We start from the raw sequence: 17,667 nt of genomic DNA, 5'->3' as shown, positions 1-17,667 counted from the left end.
CCGATTTTCACAAATGAAAACCTTAGCGAGCATCGGCGATATACAAAAATGCTCGGGTCGCCCATTGACTTCAATGGGGTTCGTTACTCGAAACGAACCCTCGAGCATCGCGATAATTTTGTCCCGAGTAACGAGCACCCGAGCATTTTGGTGCTCGCTCATCTCTAGTAAGGAGTTGTGTGGATTTGTTGCAGAATTTTCTGCATGTTGCTGTGCAGCCTGCTGCCAAAATACCCCATGTGAAAAGTCCTCAATGGAACTCTATTTCTTTTTCGCCTCATTCACACAAGTGTATTCATTTTGGCTTTAATAAGGTGTGCAAACCTGAAACTTATTGACGACTTTGTTTCAAATTGAGTTCCATATCACAGATGAAATTCTCATCTATCAGCTTTGAATTCAGTGCTTTTCAGAGAGTACTCAGACAAATATACAGCATATGATGAAATATGCTATGAATTTTTTTAATATAAACTCTGTATGCATCTATAGATGTATCTTGATGTGATAATGTACTTTGACCCATTAAAATTCAGTAAAATCTACTTGAAATCTGTTTGAGGGCGGCTTAAGATGACCGTATATCGGGCCGGGTATTTACGTCGGCCGATATACGGCGTCTCTCTCTGCAGGGGAGGAGGCTGGAAGAGCCAGGAGCAGTGCTGGTTGGATAAGAGTGTAGGCATGGGCCCGAAAAATAAGTGTACCAAGAGTACAAGTGTAGCTCTGAAAAATTTATCAACCGAGACGGCAGGTGAAACCCATAAATATTTTTTTTAAAGATACAGCTCACTGTTGCTTAATTTGTAACAGAGCCTGGAGGCAGCCCTGTTGAAAAAATTGGTTCATGTTAAAGTATCAATACTTTTGAAACTTTTAAAAATTGTAAAAACATTGGTAGATGTAGATGAGCCTTTTGGGCCGCAGAAAAATTGGCCGTTCAGCGCGATGACATGTTGTTTCTGGAGGAGGAGTAGCAGGAGGAGGACTAATGTTAGAGACAGATTGACAAAGAGAAATGCCTCGTTTTCCCGGTGATAGAGAGGAGTGCTTTTATCAGCGGTTGCAGCGAAAAGAATCTTTAGGTTACGCTGCTCTCCGCTGGTGGAGAAGAGAAGTCTGGGGAAATCCAGCCTTTGTTTATCTTTATGATTGTAAGCATGTCAGCACTGGCAGTTGACAGGTGGGTACACTTGTCCGTGATGATTCCCCCAGCTGCACTAAACACCCTCACTGACAAGACACTAGTGGCAGGGCAAGCCAGCACCTCCAGGACATACAGCGCAAGTTCGTGCCACGTGTCCAGCTTTGACACCCAATAGTTGTATGGAGCAGAGGCATCACGGTGGACGGTGGTATGATCAGCTACGTATTCCTTCACCATCTTTTTACAGTGCTCCCTCCGACTCAGCCTTGACTGGCGAGTGGTGATGCAGCCTTGCTGGGAGCCATAAAGCTGGCAAAGGCCTTGGAGAGTGTTCCCCTGCCTGCACTGAACATGCTGCCTGATCTCCATGCCTCCCCTCCTTCTGCTGCTAGTGCTGTCAGATGGGAAGTTTAGCATCACTTTGTCCACCAGGGCCCTGTGGTATTGCATCACTCTCGTACCCCTTTCCTCTTCGGGAATGAGAGTGGAAAGGTTCTCCTTGTACCGTGGGTCGAGAATGGTGTACACCCAGTAATCTGTGTTGGCCAGAATGTGCCTAACGCAAGGGTCACGAGATAGGCAGCCTAACATGAAGTCAACCATGTGTGCCAGGGTGCCAGTATGCAAGACATGGCTGTCCTCGCTAGGAAGACAACTTTCAGGCTCCTCCTCCTCCTTCTCCACAGGCCATACATGCTGAACAGATGAGAGGCAAGCAGCATGGGAACACTCTGCAGTGTGCCCAGAGCTGGATGGGGCCAAGGACAGCAGAGGTGAGGGTGTGGGTGCAGGCTGGGAGGCGCTCATGCCTGTGTCCTGAGAGGGGGGTTGGATCTGAGTGGCAGGTGGGGGCACAGGGGAAGAGGCAGTGGTGCGACCCGGAGGCGGTGAACGGCCTTCGTCCCACCTTGTGGGGTGCTTGGCCATCATATGCCTGCGCATGATGGTGGTGGTGATGCTGGTAGTGGTGGCTCCCTGCTGATCTTGGCGCGACACAGGTTGCACACCACTGTTCTTTGGTCGTCCGCGCTCTCACTGAAAAACATCCACACCTTTGAACCCCTTGGCCTCTGCACGGTGTCTTGGAGTGAGGGGGTGCTTTGGTAAACAGTTGGGGGATTCTTCGATCTGGCCCTGTCTCTACCCCTGGCCACCCCACTGCCTCTTCCAACCTGTCCTGATGCTGCACTTGCCTCCCCCTCTGAAGCCCTGTCCTCAGTTGGCTTAGCAAACCAGGTGGGGTCAGTCACCTCATCGTCCAGCTGCTCTTCCTCCGAATCCTCTGTGCGCTCCTCCCTCAGACTTACTGCCCTTCCTACTGCCTCACTGATAGACAACTGTGTCTCATCATCATCGTCCTCCTCACCCACTGAAAGCTCTTGAGACAGTTGCTGGAAGTCCCCAGCCTCATCACCCAGACCCCAGGAACTTTCCAAAGGTTGGGCATCGGTCACAACAAACTGCTCAGGTGAGAGAGGAACCATTTTTTCCCTATCAAGGCAGGGGCCCAAGAACAGTTCCTGGTTGTCTGTCTGCTCATCAGAATGTGTCATTTTTATGGGTGTGAGGAGGCTGGGAGGAAGGAGGAGCAGCAGCCAGAGGATTCAGAGTTGTAGCAGTGGACGGCGTAGAAGACTGAGTGGTCGATACATTGCTGGATGCATTTTCTGCCAATCACGACGGGACCTGCTCACACTGCTCCGTTTGTAATAAAGGTCTACCACGTGGACCCAAAAAATGTGATGTGAAGCTGGGGACCCCAGAAACTTGCCTCTCTCCCAATACCGCAGCAGCCGACTGCGATTCACCTGGACCAGGAACTCGGCCTGTGCCCACACCCTCACTTGGACCTCCGCATCCTCGCCCGCGTCCACATCCTCTAGCCCAACCTCTAACCCTCAGCATGGTGGATTACAAATAGAGCAGACAGAAAGCGGTTTAAATAATTATGGAATTATTGGCGTACAGTTGGAGGCTGACAGCGGTATTGTAACGCTAACTCCAGGCAGAAACAAAGAATACAGAAGGCTACAAACAGGCCTAGCCGTGCAATAGTGATGCACTACAAGTCCCACCAGACAACCTGTAAAATGCACACGGTCAGGGGTAGCCCAACGAAGGAGCTTTTCTTGTAATGTTTTTGAAAAAGATTACAGGCTATATAGCCTGTATATGACTTTCCCTCTATCAGTGGCTGTGGCCGTATGCTGTGCGTGAAGTTGACGGCAGGCACAGAGCGGTGTAAATAATTATGGAATTATTGGCGTACAGTTGGAGGCTGGCAGCGATATTGTAACGCTAACTCCAGGCAGAAGCAAAGAACATGGAAGGCTACAAAGAGGCCTAGCTGTGCAATACTGATGCACTGCAACTCCCACCAGACACACAGTCAATTTCAGACGGTCAGGGGTAGCCCAACGAAGGAGCTTTACTTGTAATTTTTTTGAACAAGAATGCAGGCTATATAGCGTGTATATGAATTTCCCTCTATCAGGGGCTGTCGCCGTACGCTGTGCATGAAGTTGACGGCAGGCACAGAGCGGTGTAAATAATTATGGAATTATTGGCGTACAGTTGGAGGCTGACAGCGGTTATGTAACGTAAACTGCAACCAGAAAAAAATTATACAGAAGGCTGGAAAAAGGTCTGACTCTGCAATAGTGTTGCACTACAACTCCCACCAGACAACCTGTAAAATGCACACCGTCAGGGGTAGCCCAACGAAGGAGCTTTTCTTGCAATTCTTCCTGTATATGACTTTCCCTCTATCAGTGGCTGTGGCCGTACGCTGTGCGTGAAGTTGACGGCAGGCACAGAGCGGTGTAAATAATTATGGAATTATTTGCGTACAGTTGGAGGCTGACAGCGGTATTGTAACGCTAACTCCAGGTAGAAGCAAAGAATACAGAAGGCTGCAAACAGGCCTAGCCGTGCAATAGGGATTCACTACAACTCCCACCAGACACAGTAAATTTCAGACCGTCAGGGGTAGCCCAACCAATGAGCTTTTATTGTAATTTTTTGGAAAAAGAATACAGGCTATATAGGGTGTATATGATTTTCCCTCTATCAGTGGGTGTCGCCGTACGCTGTGCCTGAAGCTGACAGCAGGCACAGAGTGGTGTAAAAAATTCTGGATTTATTGGCGTACAGTTGGAGACTGACAGTGGTTATGTTACGCAAACTGCAGCCAGAAAAAAATTATACGCAAGGCTGCAAAAAGGCCTAGCTGCATAATAGTGAAGCACTACAACTCCCAGCAGCCACGCAGTAAAATGCAGATGGTCACAGGTAGCCCTAAGAAGGAAAGTTGGGGTTCTTGTAGACAGGATTCTACACTACCACTGTCCCTGCCTCACCAGTACTGCCCCTGTACTCTGTATAATTGACTGCAGACTGAGAACGCTATAGCTGTAATAGCCTGCAGAGCCCGAGATGAAAAATAAATTTTTTGGTGCAAAACTGCTCGCAGCAGCCACAAAAGTAATGCACATGGTCAGATGTGGCCCTAAGAAGTACCGTTGGGGTTCTTGTGGACAGGATTCTACACTACCACTGTCCCTGCCTCACCAGTACTGCCCCTATACTCTGTATAATTGACTGCAGACTGAGAACGCTATAGCTGTAATAGCCTGCAGAGCCCGAGATGAAAAAAAAATTTTTTGGGTGCAAAACTGCTCCCAGCAGCCACAACAGTAATGCACACAGTCAGATGTGGCCCTAAGAAGGACTATTGGGGTTCTTCAAGATGCTAACACTATGCCTGAATGAGCAACAGCACCTTCCCTAATCTCTGCCAGCGTGTGTCTGAGCTGAGCCGCAGGCGGGACCGCTTTAGGTACTCGGCGGTCACTTGATCTCACCAGCCACTCACTGCAGGGGGGTGGGATAGGGCTGGAACGTCACAGGAGGAAGTTGTAATGCTTGCCCTGCATGTCTATTGGCCATAAAATGGCGCTAAACATGCAGGGAAGGAAATAGAATTTATTCGAGTACCGCGTGGTGCTCGTTTCGAGTAACGAGCATCTCGAACACCCTAATACTCGAACGAGCATCAAGCTCGGACCAGTATGCTCGCTCATCTCCACTAATAAAGCATACTTTGTGGTGAAGGCCCTTTTTCTGCGCTGCCCCCACTCCCCCAAAGGAGCCTGTGTTAATGGAGGCGCAAGGCTTAGAAAACATGTGTGCTTTTTAAAAAAACTTCATGTAGCCTCAAAGTATGTTTTTTGCAAGCATGGGCTTTTACGCGTCAAAGTATGCACACTAGAGATGAGCGAGCACCAAAATGCTCGGGTGCTCGTTACTCGGGACGAAAATTTCGCGATGCTCAAGGGTTCGTTTCGAATAACGAACCCCATTGAAATCAATGGGCGACCCGAGCATTTTTGTATATCGCCGATGCTCGCTAAGGTTTCCATTTGTGAAAATCTGGGCAAGTCAAGAAAGTGATGGGAACGACACAGCAACGGATAGGGCAGGTGAGGGGTTACATGTTGGGCTGCATCTCAAGTTCCCAGGTCCCACTATTAAGCCACAATAGCGGCAAGAGTGGGCCCCCCCCTCCCAACAATTTTTACTTCTGAAAAGCCCTCATTAGCAATGCATACCTTAGCTAAGCACCACACTACCTCCAACAAAGCACGCTGCATGACACTCCGCTGCCACTTCTCCTGGGTTACATGCTGCCCAACCCCCCCCCCCCCAAACGACCCAGTGTCCACAGCACACCAAAGTGTCCCTGCGCAGCCTTCAGCTGCCCTCATGCCACGCCACACTCATGTCTATTTATATGTGCGTCTGCCATGAGGAGGAACCGCAGGCACACACTGCAGAGGGTTGGCACGGCTAGGCAGCGACCCTCTTTAAAAGTGGCAGGACGATAGCCCACAATGCTGTACAGAAGCAATGAGAAATATAATCCTGTGCCACCGCCATCAGGAGCTGCACACGTGGGCATAGCAATGGTGAACCTATGTGCCACACACTATTCATTCTGTCAAGGTGTCTGCATGCCCCAGTCAGACTGCGTTTTTTTATAAATAGTCACAGGCAGGTACAACTCCGCAATGGGAATTCCGTGTGCACCCACAGCATGGGTGGCTCCCTGGAACCCACCCGCTGTACGTAAATATATCCCATTGCATTGCCCTGGACAGCAGAGCTAACGTCAGATTAAATGCAGGTGGGCTTCGGCCCAAACTGCATGCCCCAGTCATGCTCAAGTTTTTTATAAGTATACACAGGCACGTACATCTCCCTAATGGGAAGTCCATGTGGACCGACAGCATGGGTGGGTCCCAGGAAGCCACTGGCGGTATATAAATATATCGCATTGCAGTGCCCAGCACAGCTGATGTAACATCAGCTTTAATGCAGGTGGGCAAAAAATTAATTGGATTATACTGTAGGCGAGGGCCCAAAAAAATTGGTGTACCAACAGTACTAATGTACCTCAGAAAAATTGCCCATGCCCAACCAAGAGGGCAGGTGAAACCCATTAATCGCTTTGGTTAACCCCTTCCCGCTCCTGGACGTACCTGGTACGTCATGGTAGCGGGATACTTCCCGCAACATGACGTACCTGGTACGTCATGCCATTAAAGTGTCGCCGCGGTGACAATCGCGGCGACACAGCAGCGATCCTGGCTGATATCGTCGGCAGACAAGTGAGGCATCCGGGCTGGGGACCAATCAGAGCAGTCCCTCCCCCACGATCGCTGTGATTGGTCAGGGAAAAACTCCCTGACCAATCACAGCGCAGCAGCGGACTTCGCGCTGTTTACAGTAGGGGCTCCATGTGCAAGCACCGCAGTGTGTTTCCGGTGCTTGTACAGAGAGCACCTACTGTGTTTTTTCTGAATATAAAGTGCGATTAGAGTGTAGATTAGGCAGGGAGTGAGTGTAGTGTAGTGTAGTGTAGTGTAGTGTAGTGTAGTGTAGTGGAGTGGAGTGTAGCAGAGTGGAGTTAGTGATCAGTGTAGTGGAGAGGAGTTAGTCATCAGTGTGGTGTAGTGGAGTGAGTGTTAGTGATCAGTGTGGTGTAGTGTAGTGAGTGTAGTGAGTGATTGATCAGGCAGTGGAGTGTAGCAGAGTGGAGTGAGTGATCAGAAGTGCAGTGTAGTGTAGTGAGTGAGGGATCTGTAGTGTGTGATCAGAAGTGTAGTGAGTGAGCTGTAGCGTGCGTTCAGCAGTGTAGTGTAGCGCAGCGTGTAGTCAGTGTATCCCTTGGTGTAAAAAAAAAAAAGTTCCTGTTGTTCCCATTTTGTTACCTGTCCCGTCACCCGTTATTAGTTAGTGTAGCGTTTAGTTAGTCCGTCTAGTGTGTAGCGTGTCGTTAGTCCGTGTACTGTCAGTGTATTCGTCTGTGTAAAAAAAAAAAAAAAAAAAAGTTCCTGTTGTTCCCATTTCGTTACCTGTCCCGTCACCCGTCATTAGTTAGTGTAGCGTTTAGTTAGTCCGTCTAGTGTGTGGTGTGTCGTTAGTCCGTGTTGTGTCAGTGTATTCGTCTGTGTAAAAAAAAAAACAAAAAAACAAAAAAAGTTCCTGTTGTTCCCATTTCGTTACCTGTCCCGTCACCCGTTATTAGTTAGTGTAGCGTGTCGTTAGTCCGTCTAGTGTGTAGTGTGTCGTTAGTCCGTGTTTTGTCAGTGTATTCGTCTGTGTAAAAAAAACCCCAAAAAAACAAAAAAAGTTCCTGTTGTTCCCATTTCGTTACCTGTCCCGTCACCCGTTATTAGTTAGTGTAGCGTTTAGTTAGTCCGTCTAGTGTGTAGTGTGTCGTTAGTCCGTGTTGTGTCAGTGTATTCGTCTGTGTAAAAAAAAAAAAAAAGAAAAAAAAAAAACACTTACGTGAATACACCACATAAGTTTCCGCGTTCTTTCCGACCCCCGTCCCGTGGTCACCCCATCCCGCAGTGTCCCATCTAATAAAACTTTTTCCCCGTGTGCCCCATTTTATATAAATATGGCCCGCAGGAGGTACACTTCAGAGGAACTGTATGCAATCATTGCATCAGACTCGGACTCAGGTAGTGGTGATGACGACCCCACTTTTTTGGCATTCTCCGACTCCTCATCCTCATCCTCATCCAGCGAGTCTGAGCTCCCTGCACCCCCGAGAAGGCGTCCAAGGACCGCCACTGACCCCAATGCATCAGATGCTCACTGGAGTACCCCGGAAGATTACAGACCCCAGATCCCTGATTTTATTGGGAACCCAGGGATTCAATTTGACACGGAAGGGCTCAGAGGGAAGGACTTCTTCAAGTTTTTTTTTTCAGAAGAGTTCATTGCCCACATTGTTACCCAGACTAATTTGTACGCCCAGAATTTTATTCAACAAAATCCCACCTCCAGCTATGCCAGACCCGATAAGTGGACCCCTGTGGATGCACCAGAGATACAAAAATTTGGGGGGCTTATACTAACCATGGGGCTAATAAAGAAGCCAACAATCAGGGCGTACTGGTCTACCGATATTTTGTACCACACCCCAATGTTCCGCATGGCGATGTCGAGGACGCGCTTTGAGTGTATTTTAAAATTTCTGCACTACAATGACAACCAGCTGTGCCCCCCCAGCGATCACCCCAATTACGATCGGTTGTATAAGATCAGGCCCGTAATAGACCATTTTAACGCCAAGTTTGCCCAGGCGTATGCCCCACAGATAAACATTGCAGTAGACGAGTCCCTGGTACACTTCAAGGGGAGGCTAAAATTCCGCCAGTACCTGCCCAGTAAGCGGGCACGGTATGGTGTGAAGTTGTACAAGCTGTGCGAAAGTACATCAGGGTACACCCACAAGTTCCGTATTTACGAGGGGAAGGACACTAAAATTGAGCCCCCAGAATGCCCCCCCGTGCTGGGAGTAACAGGGAAAATAGTGTGGGAACTGGTGCACCCACTATTAGACCAGGGTTACCATCTGTACCTGGATAACTTTTATACCAGTGTCCCCCTGTTTCAGTGCCTCGCTTCCAGAGGAACAGTGGCATGTGGCACTGTTCGGAAAAATCAAAAAAGCCTCCCTAAGACGCTGCTTGGGCAACTGCTCAGAAGGGGTGAGAGCCGGGCCCAATGCAGCGACAATGTATTGTGCGTTAAATATAAGGACAAGAGGGATGTCCTTATGTTGACGACAATACACGGCCACAGCAGTACCCCCTGCCCAGTACGAGGTACCAGTGCAGAGACCCCCAAACCAGACTGCGTCCTCGACTATAATAAGTACATGGGAGGGGTCGATCTATCAGACCAGGTACTGGAGCCCTATAGAGCCATGCGGAAAACACGGGTGTGGTACAAAAAACTGGCCGTGCACCTCGTACAGATGGCACTGTATAATGCCTACGTGCTGTTCCGAGGTGCAGGCCACAGGGGGACATTCCTTGAATTTCAAGAGGAAGTTATCAAGGACCTAATATTTGGGGACCAGGAGGTGGGGGAGAGGCCCAGTACTTCTGGAAGCGAGGCCACAAGAATTGTACCAGGGCAGCATTTTCTCAGTGAAATTCCCTCCACTGCGACGAAGGGAAGGACCCAAAAGAGGTGCAGAGTGTGCTACAAACAGGGGATAAGAAAAGACACCAGATACCAGTGTGAAACGTGCCCCACACAACCCGGCCTCTGTATAAATGAGTGTTTTAAGATCTACCACACGTCCCTGAAATTTTAATTTTTTTATTGCCCTGACGTTTTATCCTGATGTACTTCGCACAGCTTGTACATAAAGCCACATGCTAAGTCCTTCCCTTCTGAGCCCTGCGCCCTAAAAACAGTTTAGATTCACATATGGGGCATTTCCCTGTTGGGTAACATCATGGATTACGTTTTCTCCTTCTGCCCCTGGTAAAAAATAAAAATCTGGGCCTAAACTGAGCATTATTGGAAAAATGTGAATTTTTCGTTCTCAACTCAAATTGTTAAAAAAAATTCCTCAAATACCTGTGGGTTCAAACCGCTCACTACACCCCTTAAAAAATTCCCTGAGGGGTGTAGTTTCCGAAATGGGGTCAGTTGTTGGGGGTCTCAAATGCACTGGTACCTCAGGGGCACTGCAAACACTACACGGTGTCTGAAAATTATTCCAGCAAAATCTGCATTCAAAAAAAGCGCTCCTTTCTTTCTGAGCCCTGCCATGTGCCCAAACAACAGTTTACATCCACATATGGGGCATTTCCGTGCTCGAGAGTAATTGGGTAATGCATTATGGACTATGTTTTCTCCTTCTGCCCCTGGTGAAAAATGAAAATCTGGGCCTAAAGCTGAACATTATTGGAAAAATGTGAATTTTTCGTTCTCAACTCAAACTGTTAAAAAAATTCCTCAAATACCTGTGGGTTCAAACCGCTCACTACACCCCTTAAAAAATTCCCTGAGGGGTGTAGTTTCCAAAATGGGGTCAGTTGTTGGGGGTTTCAAATGCACTGGTACCTCAGGGGCACTGCAAACACTACATGGGCTCTGAAAATTATTCCAGCAAAATCTGCATTCAAAAAGCCAAGAAGCGCTCCTATCCTTCTGAGTCCTGCCATGTGCCCATACAACAGGCTACGTCCACATATGGGGCATTTCCGTGTTCGAGAGCAACTGGGTAACGCATCATGGGGTACGTTTTTTCCTTCTGCCACTGGTAAAAAATATAAATCTGGGCCTAAAGCTGAACATTATGTGAAAAATGTGATTTTTTTGTATTGAACTCAAACTGTTAAAAAAATTCCTCAAATACCTGTGGGTTCAAACCGCTCACTACACCCCTTAAAAAATTCCCTGAGGGGTGTAGTTTCCAAAATGGGGTCAGTTGTTGGGGGTTTCAAATGCACTGGTACCTCAGGGGCACTGTAAACACTACATGGGGTCTGAAAATTATTCTAGCAAAACCTGCATTCAAAAAGCCAAGAAGCGCTCCTATCCTTCTGAGTCCTGCCATGTGCCCATACAACAGGCTACGTCCACATATGGGGCATTTCCGTGTTCGAGAGCAACTGGGTAACGCATCATGGGGTACGTTTTTTCCTTCTGCCACTGGTAAAAAATATAAATCTGGGCCTAAAGCTGAACATTATGTGAAAAATGTGATTTTTTTGTATTGAACTCAAACTGTTAAAAAAATTCCTCAAATACCTGTGGGTTCCAACCGCTCACTACACCCCTTAATAAATTCCCTGAGGGGTGTAGTTTCCAAAATGGGGTCAGTTATTGGGGGTTTCAAATGTACTGCTACCTCAGGGGCACTGCAAACACTACATGGGGTCTGAAAATTATTCCTGCCAAATCTGCATTCAAAAAGACAAGAAGCGCTCCTTTCCTTCTGAGACCTACCATGTGCCCATACAACAGGCTACGTCCACATATGGGGCATTTCTAAAAACTGCGGAATCTGGGTCATACATTCCAAGTTTTGTTTCTTTGCTAACTCCTACTGTTTTATATTAAAAAAAAGGTTTTATATTGAAAATCAGTAGAAAAAAGGAACTGTTCTAATTTTTGATGCACTTTCCTTTAATTCCTGTAAAACATCTAAAGGGTTAATAAACTTTCTAAATGCCATTTTGAATACTTTGAAGGGTGCTGATTTTAAAATGGGGCAATTCATGGGGGATTCTGATATACAGGCTCGGCAAAACTATGTCTGAACTGCATTGGTCCTTAAAAAATTTAGATTTTGAAATTTGCTAGTAAATGTGAAAAATTACTGCTAAATTTATATACTTTGTGGAGTCTGCAAAAAGTAAAATAACACAAAAAATGATTGCTGTGTAAAGTAGGCCTATGGGAAATGTTAATTAATAACTATGTTGTGGTGTTTGACTTTCTATCTTACAAAGAAAACAATTCAAAGTTTGAAAATTGTGAATTTTTCCAAATTTTCAGTAAATTTGGATTTTTTTTCCAAATAAGGACAAAATTTATTGATGAAATTTTTACACTAACATAAAGTACAATATGTCACGAAAAAACAATCTCAGAATCACCTTGATAAGTAAAAGCATTCAAGAGTTATTAGCACAGAAAGTGACAGATGTCAGATTTGAAAAATAAGGCTTGGTCCTTAAGCTCAAAATAGGCCATGTCATTAAGGGGTTAATGTGGCTTAATTGGTAACTAGTAGAGATGAGCGAATGTACTCGTCCGAGCTTGATACTCGTTCGAGTATTAGCGTGTTTGAGATGCTCGTTACTCGTGACGAGTACCACGCGATGTTCGAGTTACTTTCACTTTCATCTCTGAGACGTTAGCGCGCTTTTCTGGCCAATAGAAAGACAGGGAAGGCATTACAACTTCCCCCTGTGACGTTCAAGCCCTATACCACCCCCCTGCAGTGAGTGGCTGGCGAGATCAGGTGTCACCCGAGTATAAAAATCGGCCCCTCCCGCGGCTCGGCACAGATTTATTCTGACATAGAGGAGGGAAAGTGCTGTTGGTGCCGGAGCTGCTATAGGGAGAGTGTTAGGAGTATTTTAGGCTTCAAGAACACCAACGGTCCTTCTTAGGGCCACATCTAACCGTGTGCAGTAGTGGGGAGGCGGCTTTTTGCAGTGTTGCACATTTTTTTTTTTTTGTATATCGGCCGTGCAGAGCATTGCGCCCTGCTGTAATTATACATACTCCAGGGCCAGTAGTGGTGGTGAGGCAGGGACAGAAAACATATATTTATTGAATATAGGCAGTGGGCCTTTCCAAAAACATTTGGGAAAAAAAATCAATTTGGGCTGCCTGTGACTGTCCTCAGTGTACTGGGTCTGTGCTGGGTGTAGTTGTCCTCCTAATTCATACGCAGCCAGCTAAGTGTTACAGCAGGATTGCGCAAAACTATTTCCTGGCGTTCCGTAAGCGAAGTCAGCCTCCAACCCCAGGCCAATAAGTGGCACATTTAATAACAGCGTTCTGTTTCTGCACTACTGGTAATACACCATGCTGAGGGGTAGGGGTAGGCCTAGAGGACGTGGACGCGGGCGAGGACGCGGAGGCCCAAGTCAGGGTGTGGGCACAGGCCGAGCTCCTGATCCAGGTGTATCGCAGCCGACTGATGCGGGATTAGGAGAGAGGCACGTTTCTGGCGTCCCCACATTCATCTCACAATTAATGGGTCCACGCAGTAGACCTTTATTAGAAAATGAGCAGTGTGAGCAGGTCCTGTCGTGGATGGCAGAAAGTGCATCCAGCAATCTATCGAACACCCAGAGTTCTGCGCCGTCCACTGCTGCAACTCTGAATCCTCTGGCTGCTGCTCCTCCTTCCTCCCAGCCTCCTCACTCCATTACAATGACACATTCTGAGGAGCAGGCAGACTCCCAGGAACTGTTCCCGGGCCCCTGCCCAGAATGGGCAGCAAGGGTTCCGAATCCTCTCCCACTGGAGGAGTTTGTCGTGACCGATGCCCAACCTTTGGAAAGTTCCCGGGGTCCGGGGAATGAGGCTGGGGACTTCCGGCAACTGTCTCAAGACCTTTCAGTGGGTGAGGAGGACGATGACGATGAGACACAGTTGTCTATCAGTGAGGTAGTAGTAAGGGCAGTAAGTCCGACGGAGGAGCGCACAGAGGATTCGGAGGAAGAGCAGCAGGACAATGAGGTGACTGACCCCACCTGGTTTGCTACGCCTACTGAGGACAGGTCTTCAGAGGGAGAGGCAAGGGCAGCAGCAGGGCAGGTTGCAAGAGGCAGTGCGGTGTCCAGGGGTAGAGGCAGGGCCAGACCGAATAATCCACCAACTGTTTCCCAAAGCGCCCCCTCGCGCCATGCCACCCTGCAGAGGCCGAGGTGCTCAAAGGTCTGGCAGTTTTTCACTGAGAGTGTAGACGACCGACGAACAGTGGTGTGCAACCTTTGTCGCGCCAAGATCAGCCGGGGAGCCACCACCACCAGCCTCACCACCACCAGCATGCGCAGACATATGATGGCCAAGCACCCCACAAGGTGGGACGAAGGCCATTCACCGCCTCCGGTTTGCACCGCTGCCTCTCCCCCTGTGCCCCAACCTGCCACTGAGATCCAACCCCCCCTCTCAGGGCACAGGCACTACCGTCTCCTGGCCTGCACCCACACCCTCACCTCCGCTGTCCTCCGTCGCTAGCGCAAATGTTGGAGCGCAAGCGCAAGTACGCCGCCACGCACCCGCATGCTCAAGCGTTAAACGTGCACATAGCCAAATTTATTAGCCTGGAGATGCTGCCGTATAGGCTTGTGGAAACAGAGGCTTTCAAAAGCATGATGGCGGCGGCGGCCCCGCGCTACTCAGTTCCCAGTCGCCACTACTTTTCCCGATGTGCCGTCCCAGCCCTGCACGACCACGTATCCCGCAACATTGTACGCGCTCTCACCAACGCGGTTACTGCCAAGGTCCACTTAACAACGGACACGTGGACAAGCACAGGCGGGCAGGGCCACTATATCTCCCTGACGGCACATTGGGTGAATTTAGTGGAGGCTGGGACAGAGTCAGAGCCTGGGACCGCTCACGTCCTACCCACCCCCAGAATTGCGGGCCCCAGCTCGGTGCTGGTATCTGCGGTGCAACCTCTGTCTCGCAATCAAGATGTGTCAGCAGCAGCAGCACGTCGCCAGCAGTCGGTGTCGCGCGGCGTGGCAGCACAGCGGTGGGAAAGCATCAGCAGGCCGTGCTGAAACTACTCAGCTTAGGAGATAAGAGTCACACGGCCCACGAACTGCTGCAGGGTCTGACAGAGCAGACCGACCGCTGGCTTGCGCCACTGAGCCTCCAACCAGGCATGGTCGTGTGTGACAACGGCCGTAACCTGGTGGCGGCTCTGCAGCTCGGCAGCCTCACGCACGTGCCATGCCTGGCCCACGTCTTTAATTTGGTCGTTCAGCGCTTTCTGAAAAGCTACCCACGCTTGTCAGACCTGCTCGGAAAGGTGCGCCGGGTCAGCGCACATTTCCGCAAGTCCAAGACGGATGCTGCCACCCTGCGGACCCTGCAACATCGGTTTAATCTGCCAGTGCACCGACTGCTGTGCGACGTGCCCACACGGTGGAACTCTACGCTCCACATGTTGGCCAGGCTCTATGAGCAGCGTAGAGCTATAGTGGAATACCAACTCCAACATGGGCGGCGTAGTGGGAGTCAGCCTCCTCAATTCTTTACAGAAGAGTGGGCCTGTTTGGCAGATATCTGCCAGGTCCTTGGAAACTTTGAGGAGTCTACCCAGATGGTGAGCGGCGATGCTGCAATCATTAGCGTCACCATTCCTCTGCTATGCGGTCGTCAGGCGTCTCTGTGAAAAACTGCCACACCTTAGACCACCTTGGCCTCTGCAGGGTGGCATGGCGCGAGGGGGCGCTTTGGGAAACAGTTGGTGGATTATTCGGTCTGGCCCTGCCTCTACCCCTGGCCACCGCACTGGCTCGGCCTGTGCCCACACCCTGACTTGGGCCTCCGCGTCCTCGCCCGCGTCCACGTCCTCTAGGCCTACCCCTACCACTCAGCATGCTGTATTACCAGTAGTGCAGAAACAGAACGCTGTAATTAAATGTGCCGCTTATTGTTCTGTGGTTGGAGGCTGACTTCGCTTACGGAATGCACAGCAGAGCCAGGAAATAATTTTGCTCAAGCCTGCTGTAACAGCTGGCTGCGTATGAATTAGGACAACTACCCCCAGCAGAGACCCAGTACACTGAGGACGGTCACAGGCAGCCCAAATAGATTTTTTTTCCCAAATGTTTTTGGAAAGGCCTACTGCCTATATACACTAAATATGTCTTCTGTCCCTGCCTCACCACTACTGGCCCTGCACTATGTAAAATTACTGCAGACTGTTTCACTGTGGACAGGAATACAGCGGTGATGTAACAGGCAACACAGAGCCAGGAAATAATTTTGCGCAAGCCTGCTGTAACACTTAGCTGGCTGCGTATGAATTAGGACAACTGCTCCCAGCAGAGACCCAGTACACTGAGGACGGTCACAGGCAGCCCAAATAGATTTTTTTTCCCAAATGTTTTTGGAAAGGCCCACTGCCTATATACACTAAATATGTCTTCTGTCCCTGCCTCACCACTACTGGCCTTGGACAATGTAAAATTACTGCAGGACGCAATGCTCTGCATGGCCGATATACAAAAAAAAAAAAAAATGTGCAACACTGCAAAAAGCAGCCTCCACACTACTGCACACGGTTAGATGTGGCCCTAAGAAGGACCGTTGGGGTTCTTGAAGCCTAAAATAACTCCTAACACTCTCCCTATAGCAACTCCAGCAAGACAGCACTTTCCCTGAACTATGTCAGAATGCATCTGTGGCGAGCCGCGGGAGGGGCCGATTTATATACTCGGGTGACACCTGATCTCGCCAGCCACTCACTGCAGGGGGGTGGTATAGGGCTTGAACGTCGCAGGGGGAAGTCGTAATGCCTTCCCTGTCTTTCTATTGGCCAGAAAAGCGCGCTAACGTCTCAGAGATGAAAGTGAAAGTAACTCGAACATCGCGTGGTGCTCGTTTCGAATAACGAGCATCTCGAACACGCTAATACTCGAACGAGTATCAAGCTCGGACGAGTACGTTCGCTCATCTCTAATGCACACCAAATTTGTGCCAAAGGAATTATTTCTAAGAGCCCAATGTTCAATGTTTTTCATTTGTCAGTGTAAAGCGGTATTGTATCTATATGGTTGTGTAATGTTTTTATGGACTTTGATTTGCTAAACCCAGACCGCTGGCAGCGTTTTTTGGCTATGGGGCACTTTTGAGATAGCTGACCTGCTCATGAAAATGAGAATTAGCTGACAATGCTAATGAAAATGACAAGAGCTCCCAACTTTTTCCTCTGGAAAGTGAGGCAATACAGTGTGTTAGACAAATCAGGTACCATAAATCCCTCGGGGCCAGCATTTTTCATTTGTGAAATTTTAATCCAGAAGACCAAGCACATAATTGGTGTTGTTGGCCAAGTGTGTCTGTGATTAATTTATTTTTTGTCTCAGACAAATATAGTCTGAGGTGTGATTATGTTATTGATGCTTACCCATGTTTGTGTCAGTTAAAGCTACAAGGTTTCTACCTTCATTGTAGTATCTCTTTTTTATCTCCACTTTCCCCAGGTTTCTGGCTACTGGTAATTCTTTTGCTTTGCTGCATTTGGCTTTCTGGATTGGCCGCTCTACTATTGGTGGAATCATCAGGGAGACCTGTGAGTCGTTTGGCAGCATTTTGTTCCTTTGGTGATGGCTCCGCCCTCTCAACAAGATTGGATGGGCATCACTGCTGGTTTTATGGATGCTGCGCAGTTTTCAAACTGCATTGGAGTGCTGGACAGGAAGCATATTAATGTCTGAAAGTCACCTAACTCAGGGTCTCAGTATTTCAACTATAGGCAGTTCTTTTCAGTGGTTCTCCTGGCAGTTGACAGCAACTATCGATTCCTGCTGGTTGATATTGGGTCCTTTGGGAGTGCTGCGGATGCTCGCATTTTCAGAGCTTCCAGAATGGGTGGGAGGCTGAGGGATGAGCAGACATCTGTGCCTGCACCCCAGACCCTTCCTGGTTCATCATGTCCA

The sequence above is a fragment of the Eleutherodactylus coqui genome, chromosome 1 (genome assembly GCF_035609145.1).
Source record: "Eleutherodactylus coqui strain aEleCoq1 chromosome 1, aEleCoq1.hap1, whole genome shotgun sequence".
Lineage (NCBI taxonomy): Eukaryota > Metazoa > Chordata > Amphibia > Anura > Eleutherodactylidae > Eleutherodactylus > Eleutherodactylus coqui.
The sequence above is the reverse complement of the archived record's forward strand: the minus strand, read 5'-3'. Positions refer to the sequence as shown.